Source organism: Lepisosteus oculatus, unplaced genomic scaffold (genome assembly GCF_040954835.1).
Source record: "Lepisosteus oculatus isolate fLepOcu1 unplaced genomic scaffold, fLepOcu1.hap2 HAP2_SCAFFOLD_39, whole genome shotgun sequence".
Classification (NCBI taxonomy): Eukaryota; Metazoa; Chordata; class Actinopteri; order Semionotiformes; family Lepisosteidae; genus Lepisosteus; species Lepisosteus oculatus.
This window is the reverse complement of record NW_027167923.1, coordinates 447711-470818: the sequence shown is the minus strand read 5'-3', so window position 1 is coordinate 470818 and position 23108 is coordinate 447711. Positions and strand designations below refer to the sequence as shown.

General features: G+C 48.8%; 6 non-coding genes across 6 annotated transcripts; all 6 read left to right on the top strand.

Annotated features, from left to right (window-relative positions):
• Positions 1 to 26: 26 nt before the first annotated feature.
• On the top strand, positions 27 to 99 carry trnak-cuu (transfer RNA lysine (anticodon CUU)). Its single transcript has one exon. It is a non-coding gene; the product is annotated as a tRNA-Lys (tRNA).
• A 4046-nt stretch (positions 100 to 4145) lies between these two features.
• Positions 4146 to 4218, top strand: trnak-cuu (transfer RNA lysine (anticodon CUU)). The gene has a single exon. It is a non-coding gene; the product is annotated as a tRNA-Lys (tRNA).
• A 4046-nt stretch (positions 4219 to 8264) lies between these two features.
• Positions 8265 to 8337, top strand: trnak-cuu (transfer RNA lysine (anticodon CUU)). Its single transcript has one exon. It is a non-coding gene; the product is annotated as a tRNA-Lys (tRNA).
• A 4046-nt stretch (positions 8338 to 12383) lies between these two features.
• On the top strand, positions 12384 to 12456 carry trnak-cuu (transfer RNA lysine (anticodon CUU)). Its single transcript has one exon. It is a non-coding gene; the product is annotated as a tRNA-Lys (tRNA).
• A 4046-nt stretch (positions 12457 to 16502) lies between these two features.
• On the top strand, positions 16503 to 16575 carry trnak-cuu (transfer RNA lysine (anticodon CUU)). Its single transcript has one exon. It is a non-coding gene; the product is annotated as a tRNA-Lys (tRNA).
• A 4046-nt stretch (positions 16576 to 20621) lies between these two features.
• On the top strand, positions 20622 to 20694 carry trnak-cuu (transfer RNA lysine (anticodon CUU)). The gene has a single exon. It is a non-coding gene; the product is annotated as a tRNA-Lys (tRNA).
• Positions 20695 to 23108: the final 2414 nt, after the last annotated feature.

The window sequence follows — 23108 nt, the reverse complement described above, 5'->3', positions numbered from 1 at the left end:
ACAAGTTAACCACCAGCTCCACCGGCGCCCGGCTAGCTCAGTCGGTAGAGCATGAGACTCTTAATCTCAGGGTCGTGGGTTCGAGCCCCACGTTGGGCGGTGCCCGTCTCCTTATTAACAAAGTTTCCCGCTCATCCTTGAACCTCTTACACCTCGATGGTACCGAGCACTGCGTTTTAATGCACAGGTGTGATCAAACCGAGATGAAAAGGGCGTATCTAGCTCCTTGCCCGAGAGATAAATCAAAGGTTCCGCAGATAATCCCTTGGCTCCGGTCACCCGGACGCAGATAGGAGCTGCAGCCATCATAACTTGTATGAAAACTAAGAAGAGCTCCTGTCTATTTACAGTTTCATTTACTCTAGCGTTTCCTTAAACATTGCGTGTACGAAGGCTAAGAAATTGGAGAGCTATTCTAATACAATAACTATTAGGAATCTTTTGGGCATAACAGTTTCACTGTGATTTTGCAGGTAACACGTACGTTGGGAAAACATTTTGAACGCGATCAATAACCGCACTGGAAAAATGTGGGAAAGAAAGGGCGAAAAGCGACTCTTCAACATGTGGAAATATCTTCCTGAGCGGAGCCCTCTTCTCGAAGCTCAACACTCTGCAAGAGTCACTTCTCCCAACTTGCGCCCGCAGGTTTCCGTAGTGTGCCTGCAAAGAGCCATCCGCTTGAGACAGGTGCACCTCCCGATTTCATTGAACTAAGCTAGATGCACAATTTCTAATGCAGCCTTCATCACAATAAACAGTTCATTTCTCGAAAGCTTGTCGTAAAAAAAGGAAACAAAGAACGAAAACGTATAGCTGACAATCTTCTGAAGATGCAGATTCAGCTTTGGGGAAATGGACATTTTATGTATGCAGATGCTTTTCAAGCGCTGGTTTTAGAACGTCGCTGTGCTTCCAGCATCCTTTTCAGCCTTCTAAACTGGCTACCGAGGTGCCGATCACATTGTAAAGCGGTTGAGAGGCCGGAGCTGCTCAAACCGCTCTTGCCGTTTCCCATCAATCAAAAGCACTATGTTGTTTCTTTGTATGGAAAGCTTTTCAAGTCTGGCATCGACACGCACCTTTCCTGAAACGTCCAAAAGGTGAATGCTTCGCAAAGAAATCCAGTCTACCTTCAGGGGGCATGATGTTGAAATCGGAATGAGCCCTGGGTGGGCTTGAAGCAGCAGCTGTTCAGTTAACAGCTGCACAGAAACGCACCCCGCTTGCTTTGTATCATTCGCAAGTTTCTGGTTAAAGAGTAAAAAAGGCTGGAATTCTTCTGCCAGCCGGCAGGATTTCTTCTGCACTCACCCAGAAAAGCCAAGAATTGTATTTCATCTTTCGCAAGCTGTATTTTCCAGGAGGAGAATGAATACTTGCATTAAACTGAATCAAGCCGACAGAGACGCACAGCCGTTGTTTTTCTCCATGGGAAGTTTTTCGTTAAGGAAAAACACCGTTGTCATTTTCTTGCCAGCCGGCGGTATTTCTTGTGCAGCGATGAGCCAGATTTGTATTTCGTATTTCGCAAGTTGTGTGAATTTCTTGAAGTTGAAAGTGAATTCGCTCCAGAAAAGAAATGTCCAGTCGCATGAAAGCCGTGGCTGTTTGTTAAACCGCAGGACCTGAGCTTGCGTTCTGTTTCTCATGGCGTTCGCAAAGGCGATTCCTGCCTTTAAAACTGCTGTGACTGCGACTGAAAGTGGCGTGTGGCGCAGCTTCTAAAGTCTTGTTGACGCTCCTCGATGTTGCTTTCTCTCTGCCTAAGGAAGTTCGATTGTCGCGTCGGAACGGGGAGACCTAATCCTTCCAGCTTTAAGCCACCCTTCAGTCTTCTGAAGGGTGTCCGAGTGCTAGCATGTGATTTGGCTTTTTTTTGGGGGGAAACGGAGAGCGACATTGAAAAAGGTTACCGCCGCTGCCTCGCCCTCCGTGTTAAATGATCGCAAGCCGGCGGCGGCGGCGCTCCCTGTAGTCGTGGCCGAGCGGTTAAGGCGATGGGCTAGAAAGCCATTGGGGTCTCCCCGCGTCGGCTCGAATCCTGCCCACTACGGCGCCCTTCTCCTGTCGCTTCGGCCTGCCCAGAAAAAGGCGGAGTGCCGTTTCTCTCTTCCTGCTTCTTGTACAAACGCTAAATCGCTTGGACCTGCTGCCTTGGAAGTAATGTCTTCAACATCCACCAGTGACATTTCACAGCTGGAAGCACACAGCCACGCTTTTGGCATTGGCATGTCTTTTGCGCCCTACTTCCAGCCTTTGAAGACCTAATTATTCAAACTGAAAGAACCGGCTGAATGAGTGTTTGCAGTGCACCAGGAGGAGCAGGGACCATAGCATTGGAGGGGTGAGGATGGCGCAGATGGAAACGTTTTCATGCGCTCCTCTGGGAGGAATGAAAAGAAAAGACGAAACCGGAAACAGTAGTAGCCGCAAGAGGAAGTGTCTTCAAGCGCCAAGCAAGCGCTCCTCGTTAGTATAGTGGTGCGTATCCCCGCCTGTCACGTGGGAGACCAGGGATGGATTGCTTGACGGCGAGCCAGGTTGCTTTTCTCCCATCAGATTCCAACCGCTAATGCTAACGCAGTGTGTGGGAGCTTACATGCTTTTCCTTTCCCGTCTTTTTCGGACGACTATTCCAAAGGGGTAACCTGAAGGAATAGGGGCCTGAAGACACGAGGCATTCTTAAACCAGCACTGGGCTGCACGGCCTTCTGTTGTGATCAGGTTATATTCGAGTCAAAAAGCCAGAGCATCCGCTTCCATCCTATGGAGCACGAGCTAAATCGGAAGAGGCAGGGGATACACCTACGCCTATCGGCGCACGTTCCCTGCGTCAGGCTGCTTCACCCATTTGCACCCGACTGGAGACGGCACTGAGCAAGCTTTTTGTCAGGAGTGGGATTCGAACCCACGCCTCCAGGGGAGACTGCGACCTGAACGCAGCGCCTTAGACCGCTCGGCCATCCTGACGCGGGCCCCCTGTCCCGGGGCGGTCTGATGAGCCACCGCGATCCCACTACGCTCCTCGAGTATCGCACTGTTATTAATACTACAGTGTGACTCCAGCATTAAAATGTTTGGAAAATGTGTCGGCTTTTATAATCCAGTGTAGAGCAGCATGTGATGATTTGTGCTACAACACCAAGCGCTCAAAGTGACGTCTGCGTTTGTCGTTGAAACTTTCAACTCTTTCATCACTTATGTAGGAAATAAAAAGAGCAGTTGTGCGCCACACGCAGAGAGGCCGTCAGCAGAGTGGCGCAGCGGAAGCGTGCTGGGCCCATAACCCAGAGGTCGATGGATCGAAACCATCCTCTGCTACGTGTGTCCTATGCACGATTCATAAGCATGCCATTGGGTTAGCAAAGTGCCTTCAAATAGTCTGCATCTCCCTTTCTTTAAATTCTGTCCTGAGTTTCTCTCTCGTGTGTGTTTGTGCAAGCTTGACACTTGCGGGACTCTTTAATCTTCACCAATACGGAGATGACCAAATGTGTCTTCGGTTGTTCTGAGGTCTTTGATAGTTTCTTTGAAAGCTTCAACTGAACCTCGAAATCGAAGCAGTTATGTTTATATTGATTTCTCGCGTTAATCATTACGAACCAGGAACAGCCAGCACACTCGGTCGCATTAGTAATTATGTCACGTCTCTACTTAGCAGAGCATTCAAAGGCCCACTGGAAGTAGTAAAGCACTAAAACACTGCAAAACTGAACTCGGGAAAATCATACTGGGAGCTCTGAGCGATGTCTGCATCCAAGCCATCCAATACGGACTCTGAAACCTTGGAATATCAACACTATGATGCGCTACCTTTTACCTGGAGCAAAACGATGGAATTAGAAGAATGCTTACCGCAGGATACAACTGTGCCGCTGTTATTTGGAGCACGGTTTTCACTTGCATGAAAACTACAGCAGAACGTAGAAGGATGATCACTGAGGAGTCCACGCGGGCATGCTGAGGAGATTGTAGGTCGTACATTTCAATGATTACTGACATTTGCGCTGCTGGAGGTACAGTAATCAACAAAGAACAGGGTGTGCTACTCTCGAATCCGGTCAGCACATGATGAAAAGCCAGGAAGTATACCTTGTCAAATTGCCGTCAACAGGGACAAGTTAACCACCAGCTCCACCGGCGCCCGGCTAGCTCAGTCGGTAGAGCATGAGACTCTTAATCTCAGGGTCGTGGGTTCGAGCCCCACGTTGGGCGGTGCCCGTCTCCTTATTAACAAAGTTTCCCGCTCATCCTTGAACCTCTTACACCTCGATGGTACCGAGCACTGCGTTTTAATGCACAGGTGTGATCAAACCGAGATGAAAAGGGCGTATCTAGCTCCTTGCCCGAGAGATAAATCAAGGGTTCCGCAGATAATCCCTTGGCTCCGGTCACCCGGACGCAGATAGGAGCTGCAGCCATCATAACTTGTATGAAAACTAAGAAGAGCTCCTGTCTATTTACAGTTTCATTTACTCTAGCGTTTCCTTAAACATTGCGTGTACGAAGGCTAAGAAATTGGAGAGCTATTCTAATACAATAACTATTAGGAATCTTTTGGGCATAACAGTTTCACTGTGATTTTGCAGGTAACACGTACGTTGGGAAAACATTTTGAACGCGATCAATAACCGCACTGGAAAAATGTGGGAAAGAAAGGGCGAAAAGCGACTCTTCAACATGTGGAAATATCTTCCTGAGCGGAGCCCTCTTCTCGAAGCTCAACACTCTGCAAGAGTCACTTCTCCCAACTTGCGCCCGCAGGTTTCCGTAGTGTGCCTGCAAAGAGCCATCCGCTTGAGACAGGTGCACCTCCCGATTTCATTGAACTAAGCTAGATGCACAATTTCTAATGCAGCCTTCATCACAATAAACAGTTCATTTCTCGAAAGCTTGTCGTAAAAAAAGGAAACAAAGAACGAAAACGTATAGCTGACAATCTTCTGAAGATGCAGATTCAGCTTTGGGGAAATGGACATTTTATGTATGCAGATGCTTTTCAAGCGCTGGTTTTAGAACGTCGCTGTGCTTCCAGCATCCTTTTCAGCCTTCTAAACTGGCTACCGAGGTGCCGATCACATTGTAAAGCGGTTGAGAGGCCGGAGCTGCTCAAACCGCTCTTGCCGTTTCCCATCAATCAAAAGCACTATGTTGTTTCTTTGTATGGAAAGCTTTTCAAGTCTGGCATCGACACGCACCTTTCCTGAAACGTCCAAAAGGTGAATGCTTCGCAAAGAAATCCAGTCTACCTTCAGGGGGCATGATGTTGAAATCGGAATGAGCCCTGGGTGGGCTTGAAGCAGCAGCTGTTCAGTTAACAGCTGCACAGAAACGCACCCCGCTTGCTTTGTATCATTCGCAAGTTTCTGGTTAAAGAGTAAAAAAGGCTGGAATTCTTCTGCCAGCCGGCAGGATTTCTTCTGCACTCACCCAGAAAAGCCAAGAATTGTATTTCATCTTTCGCAAGCTGTATTTTCCAGGAGGAGAATGAATACTTGCATTAAACTGAATCAAGCCGACAGAGACGCACAGCCGTTGTTTTTCTCCATGGGAAGTTTTTCGTTAAGGAAAAACACCGTTGTCATTTTCTTGCCAGCTGGCGGTATTTCTTGTGCAGCGATGAGCCAGATTTGTATTTCGTATTTCGCAAGTTGTGTGAATTTCTTGAAGTTGAAAGTGAATTCGCTCCAGAAAAGAAATGTCCAGTCGCATGAAAGCCGTGGCTGTTTGTTAAACCGCAGGACCTGAGCTTGCGTTCTGTTTCTCATGGCGTTCGCAAAGGCGATTCCTGCCTTTAAAACTGCTGTGACTGCGACTGAAAGTGGCGTGTGGCGCAGCTTCTAAAGTCTTGTTGACGCTCCTCGATGTTGCTTTCTCTCTGCCTAAGGAAGTTCGATTGTCGCGTCGGAACGGGGAGACCTAATCCTTCCAGCTTTAAGCCACCCTTCAGTCTTCTGAAGGGTGTCCGAGTGCTAGCATGTGATTTGGCTTTTTTTTGGGGGGAAACGGAGAGCGACATTGAAAAAGGTTACCGCCGCTGCCTCGCCCTCCGTGTTAAATGATCGCAAGCCGGCGGCGGCGGCGCTCCCTGTAGTCGTGGCCGAGCGGTTAAGGCGATGGGCTAGAAAGCCATTGGGGTCTCCCCGCGTCGGCTCGAATCCTGCCCACTACGGCGCCCTTCTCCTGTCGCTTCGGCCTGCCCAGAAAAAGGCGGAGTGCCGTTTCTCTCTTCCTGCTTCTTGTACAAACGCTAAATCGCTTGGACCTGCTGCCTTGGAAGTAATGTCTTCAACATCCACCAGTGACATTTCACAGCTGGAAGCACACAGCCACGCTTTTGGCATTGGCATGTCTTTTGCGCCCTACTTCCAGCCTTTGAAGACCTAATTATTCAAACTGAAAGAACCGGCTGAATGAGTGTTTGCAGTGCACCAGGAGGAGCAGGGACCATAGCATTGGAGGGGTGAGGATGGCGCAGATGGAAACGTTTTCATGCGCTCCTCTGGGAGGAATGAAAAGAAAAGACGAAACCGGAAACAGTAGTAGCCGCAAGAGGAAGTGTCTTCAAGCGCCAAGCAAGCGCTCCTCGTTAGTATAGTGGTGCGTATCCCCGCCTGTCACGTGGGAGACCAGGGATGGATTGCTTGACGGCGAGCCAGGTTGCTTTTCTCCCATCAGATTCCAACCGCTAATGCTAACGCAGTGTGTGGGAGCTTACATGCTTTTCCTTTCCCGTCTTTTTCGGACGACTATTCCAAAGGGGTAACCTGAAGGTATAGGGGCCTGAAGACACGAGGCATTCTTAAACCAGCACTGGGCTGCACGGCCTTCTGTTGTGATCAGGTTATATTCGAGTCAAAAAGCCAGAGCATCCGCTTCCATCCTATGGAGCACGAGCTAAATCGGAAGAGGCAGGGGATACACCTACGCCTATCGGCGCACGTTCCCTGCGTCAGGCTGCTTCACCCATTTGCACCCGACTGGAGACGGCACTGAGCAAGCTTTTTGTCAGGAGTGGGATTCGAACCCACGCCTCCAGGGGAGACTGCGACCTGAACGCAGCGCCTTAGACCGCTCGGCCATCCTGACGCGGGCCCCCTGTCCCGGGGCGGTCTGATGAGCCACCGCGATCCCACTACGCTCCTCGAGTATCGCACTGTTATTAATACTACAGTGTGACTCCAGCATTAAAATGTTTGGAAAATGTGTCGGCTTTTATAATCCAGTGTAGAGCAGCATGTGATGATTTGTGCTACAACACCAAGCGCTCAAAGTGACGTCTGCGTTTGTCGTTGAAACTTTCAACTCTTTCATCACTTATGTAGGAAATAAAAAGAGCAGTTGTGCGCCACACGCAGAGAGGCCGTCAGCAGAGTGGCGCAGCGGAAGCGTGCTGGGCCCATAACCCAGAGGTCGATGGATCGAAACCATCCTCTGCTACGTGTGTCCTATGCACGATTCATAAGCATGCCATTGGGTTAGCAAAGTGCCTTCAAATAGTCTGCATCTCCCTTTCTTTAAATTCTGTCCTGAGTTTCTCTCTCGTGTGTGTTTGTGCAAGCTTGACACTTGCGGGACTCTTTAATCTTCACCAATACGGAGATGACCAAATGTGTCTTCGGTTGTTCTGAGGTCTTTGATAGTTTCTTTGAAAGCTTCAACTGAACCTCGAAATCGAAGCAGTTATGTTTATATTGATTTCTCGCGTTAATCATTACGAACCAGGAACAGCCAGCACACTCGGTCGCATTAGTAATTATGTCACGTCTCTACTTAGCAGAGCATTCAAAGGCCCACTGGAAGTAGTAAAGCACTAAAACACTGCAAAACTGAACTCGGGAAAATCATACTGGGAGCTCTGAGCGATGTCTGCATCCAAGCCATCCAATACGGACTCTGAAACCTTGGAATATCAACACTATGATGCGCTACCTTTTACCTGGAGCAAAACGATGGAATTAGAAGAATGCTTACCGCAGGATACAACTGTGCCGCTGTTATTTGGAGCACGGTTTTCACTTGCATGAAAACTACAGCAGAACGTAGAAGGATGATCACTGAGGAGTCCACGCGGGCATGCTGAGGAGATTGTAGGTCGTACATTTCAATGATTACTGACATTTGCGCTGCTGGAGGTACAGTAATCAACAAAGAACAGGGTGTGCTACTCTCGAATCCGGTCAGCACATGATGAAAAGCCAGGAAGTATACCTTGTCAAATTGCCGTCAACAGGGACAAGTTAACCACCAGCTCCACCGGCGCCCGGCTAGCTCAGTCGGTAGAGCATGAGACTCTTAATCTCAGGGTCGTGGGTTCGAGCCCCACGTTGGGCGGTGCCCGTCTCCTTATTAACAAAGTTTCCGGCTCATCCTTGAACCTCTTACACCTCGATGGTACCGAGCACTGCGTTTTAATGCACAGGTGTGATCAAACCGAGATGAAAAGGGCGTATCTAGCTCCTTGCCCGAGAGATAAATCAAGGGTTCCGCAGATAATCCCTTGGCTCCGGTCACCCGGACGCAGATAGGAGCTGCAGCCATCATAACTTGTATGAAAACTAAGAAGAGCTCCTGTCTATTTACAGTTTCATTTACTCTAGCGTTTCCTTAAACATTGCGTGTACGAAGGCTAAGAAATTGGAGAGCTATTCTAATACAATAACTATTAGGAATCTTTTGGGCATAACAGTTTCACTGTGATTTTGCAGGTAACACGTACGTTGGGAAAACATTTTGAACGCGATCAATAACCGCACTGGAAAAATGTGGGAAAGAAAGGGCGAAAAGCGACTCTTCAACATGTGGAAATATCTTCCTGAGCGGAGCCCTCTTCTCGAAGCTCAACACTCTGCAAGAGTCACTTCTCCCAACTTGCGCCCGCAGGTTTCCGTAGTGTGCCTGCAAAGAGCCATCCGCTTGAGACAGGTGCACCTCCCGATTTCATTGAACTAAGCTAGATGCACAATTTCTAATGCAGCCTTCATCACAATAAACAGTTCATTTCTCGAAAGCTTGTCGTAAAAAAAGGAAACAAAGAACGAAAACGTATAGCTGACAATCTTCTGAAGATGCAGATTCAGCTTTGGGGAAATGGACATTTTATGTATGCAGATGCTTTTCAAGCGCTGGTTTTAGAACGTCGCTGTGCTTCCAGCATCCTTTTCAGCCTTCTAAACTGGCTACCGAGGTGCCGATCACATTGTAAAGCGGTTGAGAGGCCGGAGCTGCTCAAACCGCTCTTGCCGTTTCCCATCAATCAAAAGCACTATGTTGTTTCTTTGTATGGAAAGCTTTTCAAGTCTGGCATCGACACGCACCTTTCCTGAAACGTCCAAAAGGTGAATGCTTCGCAAAGAAATCCAGTCTACCTTCAGGGGGCATGATGTTGAAATCGGAATGAGCCCTGGGTGGGCTTGAAGCAGCAGCTGTTCAGTTAACAGCTGCACAGAAACGCACCCCGCTTGCTTTGTATCATTCGCAAGTTTCTGGTTAAAGAGTAAAAAAGGCTGGAATTCTTCTGCCAGCCGGCAGGATTTCTTCTGCACTCACCCAGAAAAGCCAAGAATTGTATTTCATCTTTCGCAAGCTGTATTTTCCAGGAGGAGAATGAATACTTGCATTAAACTGAATCAAGCCGACAGAGACGCACAGCCGTTGTTTTTCTCCATGGGAAGTTTTTCGTTAAGGAAAAACACCGTTGTCATTTTCTTGCCAGCCGGCGGTATTTCTTGTGCAGCGATGAGCCAGATTTGTATTTCGTATTTCGCAAGTTGTGTGAATTTCTTGAAGTTGAAAGTGAATTCGCTCCAGAAAAGAAATGTCCAGTCGCATGAAAGCCGTGGCTGTTTGTTAAACCGCAGGACCTGAGCTTGCGTTCTGTTTCTCATGGCGTTCGCAAAGGCGATTCCTGCCTTTAAAACTGCTGTGACTGCGACTGAAAGTGGCGTGTGGCGCAGCTTCTAAAGTCTTGTTGACGCTCCTCGATGTTGCTTTCTCTCTGCCTAAGGAAGTTCGATTGTCGCGTCGGAACGGGGAGACCTAATCCTTCCAGCTTTAAGCCACCCTTCAGTCTTCTGAAGGGTGTCCGAGTGCTAGCATGTGATTTGGCTTTTTTTTGGGGGGAAACGGAGAGCGACATTGAAAAAGGTTACCGCCGCTGCCTCGCCCTCCGTGTTAAATGATCGCAAGCCGGCGGCGGCGGCGCTCCCTGTAGTCGTGGCCGAGCGGTTAAGGCGATGGGCTAGAAAGCCATTGGGGTCTCCCCGCGTCGGCTCGAATCCTGCCCACTACGGCGCCCTTCTCCTGTCGCTTCGGCCTGCCCAGAAAAAGGCGGAGTGCCGTTTCTCTCTTCCTGCTTCTTGTACAAACGCTAAATCGCTTGGACCTGCTGCCTTGGAAGTAATGTCTTCAACATCCACCAGTGACATTTCACAGCTGGAAGCACACAGCCACGCTTTTGGCATTGGCATGTCTTTTGCGCCCTACTTCCAGCCTTTGAAGACCTAATTATTCAAACTGAAAGAACCGGCTGAATGAGTGTTTGCAGTGCACCAGGAGGAGCAGGGACCATAGCATTGGAGGGGTGAGGATGGCGCAGATGGAAACGTTTTCATGCGCTCCTCTGGGAGGAATGAAAAGAAAAGACGAAACCGGAAACAGTAGTAGCCGCAAGAGGAAGTGTCTTCAAGCGCCAAGCAAGCGCTCCTCGTTAGTATAGTGGTGCGTATCCCCGCCTGTCACGTGGGAGACCAGGGATGGATTGCTTGACGGCGAGCCAGGTTGCTTTTCTCCCATCAGATTCCAACCGCTAATGCTAACGCAGTGTGTGGGAGCTTACATGCTTTTCCTTTCCCGTCTTTTTCGGACGACTATTCCAAAGGGGTAACCTGAAGGAATAGGGGCCTGAAGACACGAGGCATTCTTAAACCAGCACTGGGCTGCACGGCCTTCTGTTGTGATCAGGTTATATTCGAGTCAAAAAGCCAGAGCATCCGCTTCCATCCTATGGAGCACGAGCTAAATCGGAAGAGGCAGGGGATACACCTACGCCTATCGGCGCACGTTCCCTGCGTCAGGCTGCTTCACCCATTTGCACCCGACTGGAGACGGCACTGAGCAAGCTTTTTGTCAGGAGTGGGATTCGAACCCACGCCTCCAGGGGAGACTGCGACCTGAACGCAGCGCCTTAGACCGCTCGGCCATCCTGACGCGGGCCCCCTGTCCCGGGGCGGTCTGATGAGCCACCGCGATCCCACTACGCTCCTCGAGTATCGCACTGTTATTAATACTACAGTGTGACTCCAGCATTAAAATGTTTGGAAAATGTGTCGGCTTTTATAATCCAGTGTAGAGCAGCATGTGATGATTTGTGCTACAACACCAAGCGCTCAAAGTGACGTCTGCGTTTGTCGTTGAAACTTTCAACTCTTTCATCACTTATGTAGGAAATAAAAAGAGCAGTTGTGCGCCACACGCAGAGAGGCCGTCAGCAGAGTGGCGCAGCGGAAGCGTGCTGGGCCCATAACCCAGAGGTCGATGGATCGAAACCATCCTCTGCTACGTGTGTCCTATGCACGATTCATAAGCATGCCATTGGGTTAGCAAAGTGCCTTCAAATAGTCTGCATCTCCCTTTCTTTAAATTCTGTCCTGAGTTTCTCTCTCGTGTGTGTTTGTGCAAGCTTGACACTTGCGGGACTCTTTAATCTTCACCAATACGGAGATGACCAAATGTGTCTTCGGTTGTTCTGAGGTCTTTGATAGTTTCTTTGAAAGCTTCAACTGAACCTCGAAATCGAAGCAGTTATGTTTATATTGATTTCTTGCGTTAATCATTACGAACCAGGAACAGCCAGCACACTCGGTCGCATTAGTAATTATGTCACGTCTCTACTTAGCAGAGCATTCAAAGGCCCACTGGAAGTAGTAAAGCACTAAAACACTGCAAAACTGAACTCGGGAAAATCATACTGGGAGCTCTGAGCGATGTCTGCATCCAAGCCATCCAATACGGACTCTGAAACCTTGGAATATCAACACTATGATGCGCTACCTTTTACCTGGAGCAAAACGATGGAATTAGAAGAATGCTTACCGCAGGATACAACTGTGCCGCTGTTATTTGGAGCACGGTTTTCACTTGCATGAAAACTACAGCAGAACGTAGAAGGATGATCACTGAGGAGTCCACGCGGGCATGCTGAGGAGATTGTAGGTCGTACATTTCAATGATTACTGACATTTGCGCTGCTGGAGGTACAGTAATCAACAAAGAACAGGGTGTGCTACTCTCGAATCCGGTCAGCACATGATGAAAAGCCAGGAAGTATACCTTGTCAAATTGCCGTCAACAGGGACAAGTTAACCACCAGCTCCACCGGCGCCCGGCTAGCTCAGTCGGTAGAGCATGAGACTCTTAATCTCAGGGTCGTGGGTTCGAGCCCCACGTTGGGCGGTGCCCGTCTCCTTATTAACAAAGTTTCCGGCTCATCCTTGAACCTCTTACACCTCGATGGTACCGAGCACTGCGTTTTAATGCACAGGTGTGATCAAACCGAGATGAAAAGGGCGTATCTAGCTCCTTGCCCGAGAGATAAATCAAGGGTTCCGCAGATAATCCCTTGGCTCCGGTCACCCGGACGCAGATAGGAGCTGCAGCCATCATAACTTGTATGAAAACTAAGAAGAGCTCCTGTCTATTTACAGTTTCATTTACTCTAGCGTTTCCTTAAACATTGCGTGTACGAAGGCTAAGAAATTGGAGAGCTATTCTAATACAATAACTATTAGGAATCTTTTGGGCATAACAGTTTCACTGTGATTTTGCAGGTAACACGTACGTTGGGAAAACATTTTGAACGCGATCAATAACCGCACTGGAAAAATGTGGGAAAGAAAGGGCGAAAAGCGACTCTTCAACATGTGGAAATATCTTCCTGAGCGGAGCCCTCTTCTCGAAGCTCAACACTCTGCAAGAGTCACTTCTCCCAACTTGCGCCCGCAGGTTTCCGTAGTGTGCCTGCAAAGAGCCATCCGCTTGAGACAGGTGCACCTCCCGATTTCATTGAACTAAGCTAGATGCACAATTTCTAATGCAGCCTTCATCACAATAAACAGTTCATTTCTCGAAAGCTTGTCGTAAAAAAAGGAAACAAAGAACGAAAACGTATAGCTGACAATCTTCTGAAGATGCAGATTCAGCTTTGGGGAAATGGACATTTTATGTATGCAGATGCTTTTCAAGCGCTGGTTTTAGAACGTCGCTGTGCTTCCAGCATCCTTTTCAGCCTTCTAAACTGGCTACCGAGGTGCCGATCACATTGTAAAGCGGTTGAGAGGCCGGAGCTGCTCAAACCGCTCTTGCCGTTTCCCATCAATCAAAAGCACTATGTTGTTTCTTTGTATGGAAAGCTTTTCAAGTCTGGCATCGACACGCACCTTTCCTGAAACGTCCAAAAGGTGAATGCTTCGCAAAGAAATCCAGTCTACCTTCAGGGGGCATGATGTTGAAATCGGAATGAGCCCTGGGTGGGCTTGAAGCAGCAGCTGTTCAGTTAACAGCTGCACAGAAACGCACCCCGCTTGCTTTGTATCATTCGCAAGTTTCTGGTTAAAGAGTAAAAAAGGCTGGAATTCTTCTGCCAGCCGGCAGGATTTCTTCTGCACTCACCCAGAAAAGCCAAGAATTGTATTTCATCTTTCGCAAGCTGTATTTTCCAGGAGGAGAATGAATACTTGCATTAAACTGAATCAAGCCGACAGAGACGCACAGCCGTTGTTTTTCTCCATGGGAAGTTTTTCGTTAAGGAAAAACACCGTTGTCATTTTCTTGCCAGCCGGCGGTATTTCTTGTGCAGCGATGAGCCAGATTTGTATTTCGTATTTCGCAAGTTGTGTGAATTTCTTGAAGTTGAAAGTGAATTCGCTCCAGAAAAGAAATGTCCAGTCGCATGAAAGCCGTGGCTGTTTGTTAAACCGCAGGACCTGAGCTTGCGTTCTGTTTCTCATGGCGTTCGCAAAGGCGATTCCTGCCTTTAAAACTGCTGTGACTGCGACTGAAAGTGGCGTGTGGCGCAGCTTCTAAAGTCTTGTTGACGCTCCTCGATGTTGCTTTCTCTCTGCCTAAGGAAGTTCGATTGTCGCGTCGGAACGGGGAGACCTAATCCTTCCAGCTTTAAGCCACCCTTCAGTCTTCTGAAGGGTGTCCGAGTGCTAGCATGTGATTTGGCTTTTTTTTGGGGGGAAACGGAGAGCGACATTGAAAAAGGTTACCGCCGCTGCCTCGCCCTCCGTGTTAAATGATCGCAAGCCGGCGGCGGCGGCGCTCCCTGTAGTCGTGGCCGAGCGGTTAAGGCGATGGGCTAGAAAGCCATTGGGGTCTCCCCGCGTCGGCTCGAATCCTGCCCACTACGGCGCCCTTCTCCTGTCGCTTCGGCCTGCCCAGAAAAAGGCGGAGTGCCGTTTCTCTCTTCCTGCTTCTTGTACAAACGCTAAATCGCTTGGACCTGCTGCCTTGGAAGTAATGTCTTCAACATCCACCAGTGACATTTCACAGCTGGAAGCACACAGCCACGCTTTTGGCATTGGCATGTCTTTTGCGCCCTACTTCCAGCCTTTGAAGACCTAATTATTCAAACTGAAAGAACCGGCTGAATGAGTGTTTGCAGTGCACCAGGAGGAGCAGGGACCATAGCATTGGAGGGGTGAGGATGGCGCAGATGGAAACGTTTTCATGCGCTCCTCTGGGAGGAATGAAAAGAAAAGACGAAACCGGAAACAGTAGTAGCCGCAAGAGGAAGTGTCTTCAAGCGCCAAGCAAGCGCTCCTCGTTAGTATAGTGGTGCGTATCCCCGCCTGTCACGTGGGAGACCAGGGATGGATTGCTTGACGGCGAGCCAGGTTGCTTTTCTCCCATCAGATTCCAACCGCTAATGCTAACGCAGTGTGTGGGAGCTTACATGCTTTTCCTTTCCCGTCTTTTTCGGACGACTATTCCAAAGGGGTAACCTGAAGGAATAGGGGCCTGAAGACACGAGGCATTCTTAAACCAGCACTGGGCTGCACGGCCTTCTGTTGTGATCAGGTTATATTCGAGTCAAAAAGCCAGAGCATCCGCTTCCATCCTATGGAGCACGAGCTAAATCGGAAGAGGCAGGGGATACACCTACGCCTATCGGCGCACGTTCCCTGCGTCAGGCTGCTTCACCCATTTGCACCCGACTGGAGACGGCACTGAGCAAGCTTTTTGTCAGGAGTGGGATTCGAACCCACGCCTCCAGGGGAGACTGCGACCTGAACGCAGCGCCTTAGACCGCTCGGCCATCCTGACGCGGGCCCCCTGTCCCGGGGCGGTCTGATGAGCCACCGCGATCCCACTACGCTCCTCGAGTATCGCACTGTTATTAATACTACAGTGTGACTCCAGCATTAAAATGTTTGGAAAATGTGTCGGCTTTTATAATCCAGTGTAGAGCAGCATGTGATGATTTGTGCTACAACACCAAGCGCTCAAAGTGACGTCTGCGTTTGTCGTTGAAACTTTCAACTCTTTCATCACTTATGTAGGAAATAAAAAGAGCAGTTGTGCGCCACACGCAGAGAGGCCGTCAGCAGAGTGGCGCAGCGGAAGCGTGCTGGGCCCATAACCCAGAGGTCGATGGATCGAAACCATCCTCTGCTACGTGTGTCCTATGCACGATTCATAAGCATGCCATTGGGTTAGCAAAGTGCCTTCAAATAGTCTGCATCTCCCTTTCTTTAAATTCTGTCCTGAGTTTCTCTCTCGTGTGTGTTTGTGCAAGCTTGACACTTGCGGGACTCTTTAATCTTCACCAATACGGAGATGACCAAATGTGTCTTCGGTTGTTCTGAGGTCTTTGATAGTTTCTTTGAAAGCTTCAACTGAACCTCGAAATCGAAGCAGTTATGTTTATATTGATTTCTCGCGTTAATCATTACGAACCAGGAACAGCCAGCACACTCGGTCGCATTAGTAATTATGTCACGTCTCTACTTAGCAGAGCATTCAAAGGCCCACTGGAAGTAGTAAAGCACTAAAACACTGCAAAACTGAACTCGGGAAAATCATACTGGGAGCTCTGAGCGATGTCTGCATCCAAGCCATCCAATACGGACTCTGAAACCTTGGAATATCAACACTATGATGCGCTACCTTTTACCTGGAGCAAAACGATGGAATTAGAAGAATGCTTACCGCAGGATACAACTGTGCCGCTGTTATTTGGAGCACGGTTTTCACTTGCATGAAAACTACAGCAGAACGTAGAAGGATGATCACTGAGGAGTCCACGCGGGCATGCTGAGGAGATTGTAGGTCGTACATTTCAATGATTACTGACATTTGCGCTGCTGGAGGTACAGTAATCAACAAAGAACAGGGTGTGCTACTCTCGAATCCGGTCAGCACATGATGAAAAGCCAGGAAGTATACCTTGTCAAATTGCCGTCAACAGGGACAAGTTAACCACCAGCTCCACCGGCGCCCGGCTAGCTCAGTCGGTAGAGCATGAGACTCTTAATCTCAGGGTCGTGGGTTCGAGCCCCACGTTGGGCGGTGCCCGTCTCCTTATTAACAAAGTTTCCGGCTCATCCTTGAACCTCTTACACCTCGATGGTACCGAGCACTGCGTTTTAATGCACAGGTGTGATCAAACCGAGATGAAAAGGGCGTATCTAGCTCCTTGCCCGAGAGATAAATCAAGGGTTCCGCAGATAATCCCTTGGCTCCGGTCACCCGGACGCAGATAGGAGCTGCAGCCATCATAACTTGTATGAAAACTAAGAAGAGCTCCTGTCTATTTACAGTTTCATTTACTCTAGCGTTTCCTTAAACATTGCGTGTACGAAGGCTAAGAAATTGGAGAGCTATTCTAATACAATAACTATTAGGAATCTTTTGGGCATAACAGTTTCACTGTGATTTTGCAGGTAACACGTACGTTGGGAAAACATTTTGAACGCGATCAATAACCGCACTGGAAAAATGTGGGAAAGAAAGGGCGAAAAGCGACTCTTCAACATGTGGAAATATCTTCCTGAGCGGAGCCCTCTTCTCGAAGCTCAACACTCTGCAAGAGTCACTTCTCCCAACTTGCGCCCGCAGGTTTCCGTAGTGTGCCTGCAAAGAGCCATCCGCTTGAGACAGGTGCACCTCCCGATTTCATTGAACTAAGCTAGATGCACAATTTCTAATGCAGCCTTCATCACAATAAACAGTTCATTTCTCGAAAGCTTGTCGTAAAAAAAGGAAACAAAGAACGAAAACGTATAGCTGACAATCTTCTGAAGATGCAGATTCAGCTTTGGGGAAATGGACATTTTATGTATGCAGATGCTTTTCAAGCGCTGGTTTTAGAACGTCGCTGTGCTTCCAGCATCCTTTTCAGCCTTCTAAACTGGCTACCGAGGTGCCGATCACATTGTAAAGCGGTTGAGAGGCCGGAGCTGCTCAAACCGCTCTTGCCGTTTCCCATCAATCAAAAGCACTATGTTGTTTCTTTGTATGGAAAGCTTTTCAAGTCTGGCATCGACACGCACCTTTCCTGAAACGTCCAAAAGGTGAATGCTTCGCAAAGAAATCCAGTCTACCTTCAGGGGGCATGATGTTGAAATCGGAATGAGCCCTGGGTGGGCTTGAAGCAGCAGCTGTTCAGTTAACAGCTGCACAGAAACGCACCCCGCTTGCTTTGTATCATTCGCAAGTTTCTGGTTAAAGAGTAAAAAAGGCTGGAATTCTTCTGCCAGCCGGCAGGATTTCTTCTGCACTCACCCAGAAAAGCCAAGAATTGTATTTCATCTTTCGCAAGCTGTATTTTCCAGGAGGAGAATGAATACTTGCATTAAACTGAATCAAGCCGACAGAGACGCACAGCCGTTGTTTTTCTCCATGGGAAGTTTTTCGTTAAGGAAAAACACCGTTGTCATTTTCTTGCCAGCCGGCGGTATTTCTTGTGCAGCGATGAGCCAGATTTGTATTTCGTATTTCGCAAGTTGTGTGAATTTCTTGAAGTTGAAAGTGAATTCGCTCCAGAAAAGAAATGTCCAGTCGCATGAAAGCCGTGGCTGTTTGTTAAACCGCAGGACCTGAGCTTGCGTTCTGTTTCTCATGGCGTTCGCAAAGGCGATTCCTGCCTTTAAAACTGCTGTGACTGCGACTGAAAGTGGCGTGTGGCGCAGCTTCTAAAGTCTTGTTGACGCTCCTCGATGTTGCTTTCTCTCTGCCTAAGGAAGTTCGATTGTCGCGTCGGAACGGGGAGACCTAATCCTTCCAGCTTTAAGCCACCCTTCAGTCTTCTGAAGGGTGTCCGAGTGCTAGCATGTGATTTGGCTTTTTTTTGGGGGGAAACGGAGAGCGACATTGAAAAAGGTTACCGCCGCTGCCTCGCCCTCCGTGTTAAATGATCGCAAGCCGGCGGCGGCGGCGCTCCCTGTAGTCGTGGCCGAGCGGTTAAGGCGATGGGCTAGAAAGCCATTGGGGTCTCCCCGCGTCGGCTCGAATCCTGCCCACTACGGCGCCCTTCTCCTGTCGCTTCGGCCTGCCCAGAAAAAGGCGGAGTGCCGTTTCTCTCTTCCTGCTTCTTGTACAAACGCTAAATCGCTTGGACCTGCTGCCTTGGAAGTAATGTCTTCAACATCCACCAGTGACATTTCACAGCTGGAAGCACACAGCCACGCTTTTGGCATTGGCATGTCTTTTGCGCCCTACTTCCAGCCTTTGAAGACCTAATTATTCAAACTGAAAGAACCGGCTGAATGAGTGTTTGCAGTGCACCAGGAGGAGCAGGGACCATAGCATTGGAGGGGTGAGGATGGCGCAGATGGAAACGTTTTCATGCGCTCCTCTGGGAGGAATGAAAAGAAAAGACGAAACCGGAAACAGTAGTAGCCGCAAGAGGAAGTGTCTTCAAGCGCCAAGCAAGCGCTCCTCGTTAGTATAGTGGTGCGTATCCCCGCCTGTCACGTGGGAGACCAGGGATGGATTGCTTGACGGCGAGCCAGGTTGCTTTTCTCCCATCAGATTCCAACCGCTAATGCTAACGCAGTGTGTGGGAGCTTACATGCTTTTCCTTTCCCGTCTTTTTCGGACGACTATTCCAAAGGGGTAACCTGAAGGAATAGGGGCCTGAAGACACGAGGCATTCTTAAACCAGCACTGGGCTGCACGGCCTTCTGTTGTGATCAGGTTATATTCGAGTCAAAAAGCCAGAGCATCCGCTTCCATCCTATGGAGCACGAGCTAAATCGGAAGAGGCAGGGGATACACCTACGCCTATCGGCGCACGTTCCCTGCGTCAGGCTGCTTCACCCATTTGCACCCGACTGGAGACGGCACTGAGCAAGCTTTTTGTCAGGAGTGGGATTCGAACCCACGCCTCCAGGGGAGACTGCGACCTGAACGCAGCGCCTTAGACCGCTCGGCCATCCTGACGCGGGCCCCCTGTCCCGGGGCGGTCTGATGAGCCACCGCGATCCCACTACGCTCCTCGAGTATCGCACTGTTATTAATACTACAGTGTGACTCCAGCATTAAAATGTTTGGAAAATGTGTCGGCTTTTATAATCCAGTGTAGAGCAGCATGTGATGATTTGTGCTACAACACCAAGCGCTCAAAGTGACGTCTGCGTTTGTCGTTGAAACTTTCAACTCTTTCATCACTTATGTAGGAAATAAAAAGAGCAGTTGTGCGCCACACGCAGAGAGGCCGTCAGCAGAGTGGCGCAGCGGAAGCGTGCTGGGCCCATAACCCAGAGGTCGATGGATCGAAACCATCCTCTGCTACGTGTGTCCTATGCACGATTCATAAGCATGCCATTGGGTTAGCAAAGTGCCTTCAAATAGTCTGCATCTCCCTTTCTTTAAATTCTGTCCTGAGTTTCTCTCTCGTGTGTGTTTGTGCAAGCTTGACACTTGCGGGACTCTTTAATCTTCACCAATACGGAGATGACCAAATGTGTCTTCGGTTGTTCTGAGGTCTTTGATAGTTTCTTTGAAAGCTTCAACTGAACCTCGAAATCGAAGCAGTTATGTTTATATTGATTTCTCGCGTTAATCATTACGAACCAGGAACAGCCAGCACACTCGGTCGCATTAGTAATTATGTCACGTCTCTACTTAGCAGAGCATTCAAAGGCCCACTGGAAGTAGTAAAGCACTAAAACACTGCAAAACTGAACTCGGGAAAATCATACTGGGAGCTCTGAGCGATGTCTGCATCCAAGCCATCCAATACGGACTCTGAAACCTTGGAATATCAACACTATGATGCGCTACCTTTTACCTGGAGCAAAACGATGGAATTAGAAGAATGCTTACCGCAGGATACAACTGTGCCGCTGTTATTTGGAGCACGGTTTTCACTTGCATGAAAACTACAGCAGAACGTAGAAGGATGATCACTGAGGAGTCCACGCGGGCATGCTGAGGAGATTGTAGGTCGTACATTTCAATGATTACTGACATTTGCGCTGCTGGAGGTACAGTAATCAACAAAGAACAGGGTGTGCTACTCTCGAATCCGGTCAGCACATGATGAAAAGCCAGGAAGTATACCTTGTCAAATTGCCGTCAACAGGGACAAGTTAACCACCAGCTCCACCGGCGCCCGGCTAGCTCAGTCGGTAGAGCATGAGACTCTTAATCTCAGGGTCGTGGGTTCGAGCCCCACGTTGGGCGGTGCCCGTCTCCTTATTAACAAAGTTTCCGGCTCATCCTTGAACCTCTTACACCTCGATGGTACCGAGCACTGCGTTTTAATGCACAGGTGTGATCAAACCGAGATGAAAAGGGCGTATCTAGCTCCTTGCCCGAGAGATAAATCAAGGGTTCCGCAGATAATCCCTTGGCTCCGGTCACCCGGACGCAGATAGGAGCTGCAGCCATCATAACTTGTATGAAAACTAAGAAGAGCTCCTGTCTATTTACAGTTTCATTTACTCTAGCGTTTCCTTAAACATTGCGTGTACGAAGGCTAAGAAATTGGAGAGCTATTCTAATACAATAACTATTAGGAATCTTTTGGGCATAACAGTTTCACTGTGATTTTGCAGGTAACACGTACGTTGGGAAAACATTTTGAACGCGATCAATAACCGCACTGGAAAAATGTGGGAAAGAAAGGGCGAAAAGCGACTCTTCAACATGTGGAAATATCTTCCTGAGCGGAGCCCTCTTCTCGAAGCTCAACACTCTGCAAGAGTCACTTCTCCCAACTTGCGCCCGCAGGTTTCCGTAGTGTGCCTGCAAAGAGCCATCCGCTTGAGACAGGTGCACCTCCCGATTTCATTGAACTAAGCTAGATGCACAATTTCTAATGCAGCCTTCATCACAATAAACAGTTCATTTCTCGAAAGCTTGTCGTAAAAAAAGGAAACAAAGAACGAAAACGTATAGCTGACAATCTTCTGAAGATGCAGATTCAGCTTTGGGGAAATGGACATTTTATGTATGCAGATGCTTTTCAAGCGCTGGTTTTAGAACGTCGCTGTGCTTCCAGCATCCTTTTCAGCCTTCTAAACTGGCTACCGAGGTGCCGATCACATTGTAAAGCGGTTGAGAGGCCGGAGCTGCTCAAACCGCTCTTGCCGTTTCCCATCAATCAAAAGCACTATGTTGTTTCTTTGTATGGAAAGCTTTTCAAGTCTGGCATCGACACGCACCTTTCCTGAAACGTCCAAAAGGTGAATGCTTCGCAAAGAAATCCAGTCTACCTTCAGGGGGCATGATGTTGAAATCGGAATGAGCCCTGGGTGGGCTTGAAGCAGCAGCTGTTCAGTTAACAGCTGCACAGAAACGCACCCCGCTTGCTTTGTATCATTCGCAAGTTTCTGGTTAAAGAGTAAAAAAGGCTGGAATTCTTCTGCCAGCCGGCAGGATTTCTTCTGCACTCACCCAGAAAAGCCAAGAATTGTATTTCATCTTTCGCAAGCTGTATTTTCCAGGAGGAGAATGAATACTTGCATTAAACTGAATCAAGCCGACAGAGACGCACAGCCGTTGTTTTTCTCCATGGGAAGTTTTTCGTTAAGGAAAAACACCGTTGTCATTTTCTTGCCAGCCGGCGGTATTTCTTGTGCAGCGATGAGCCAGATTTGTATTTCGTATTTCGCAAGTTGTGTGAATTTCTTGAAGTTGAAAGTGAATTCGCTCCAGAAAAGAAATGTCCAGTCGCATGAAAGCCGTGGCTGTTTGTTAAACCGCAGGACCTGAGCTTGCGTTCTGTTTCTCATGGCGTTCGCAAAGGCGATTCCTGCCTTTAAAACTGCTGTGACTGCGACTGAAAGTGGCGTGTGGCGCAGCTTCTAAAGTCTTGTTGACGCTCCTCGATGTTGCTTTCTCTCTGCCTAAGGAAGTTCGATTGTCGCGTCGGAACGGGGAGACCTAATCCTTCCAGCTTTAAGCCACCCTTCAGTCTTCTGAAGGGTGTCCGAGTGCTAGCATGTGATTTGGCTTTTTTTGGGGGGGAAACGGAGAGCGACATTGAAAAAGGTTACCGCCGCTGCCTCGCCCTCCGTGTTAAATGATCGCAAGCCGGCGGCGGCGGCGCTCCCTGTAGTCGTGGCCGAGCGGTTAAGGCGATGGGCTAGAAAGCCATTGGGGTCTCCCCGCGTCGGCTCGAATCCTGCCCACTACGGCGCCCTTCTCCTGTCGCTTCGGCCTGCCCAGAAAAAGGCGGAGTGCCGTTTCTCTCTTCCTGCTTCTTGTACAAACGCTAAATCGCTTGGACCTGCTGCCTTGGAAGTAATGTCTTCAACATCCACCAGTGACATTTCACAGCTGGAAGCACACAGCCACGCTTTTGGCATTGGCATGTCTTTTGCGCCCTACTTCCAGCCTTTGAAGACCTAATTATTCAAACTGAAAGAACCGGCTGAATGAGTGTTTGCAGTGCACCAGGAGGAGCAGGGACCATAGCATTGGAGGGGTGAGGATGGCGCAGATGGAAACGTTTTCATGCGCTCCTCTGGGAGGAATGAAAAGAAAAGACGAAACCAGAAACAGTAGTAGCCGCAAGAGGAAGTGTCTTCAAGCGCCAAGCAAGCGCTCCTCGTTAGTATAGTGGTGCGTATCCCCGCCTGTCACGTGGGAGA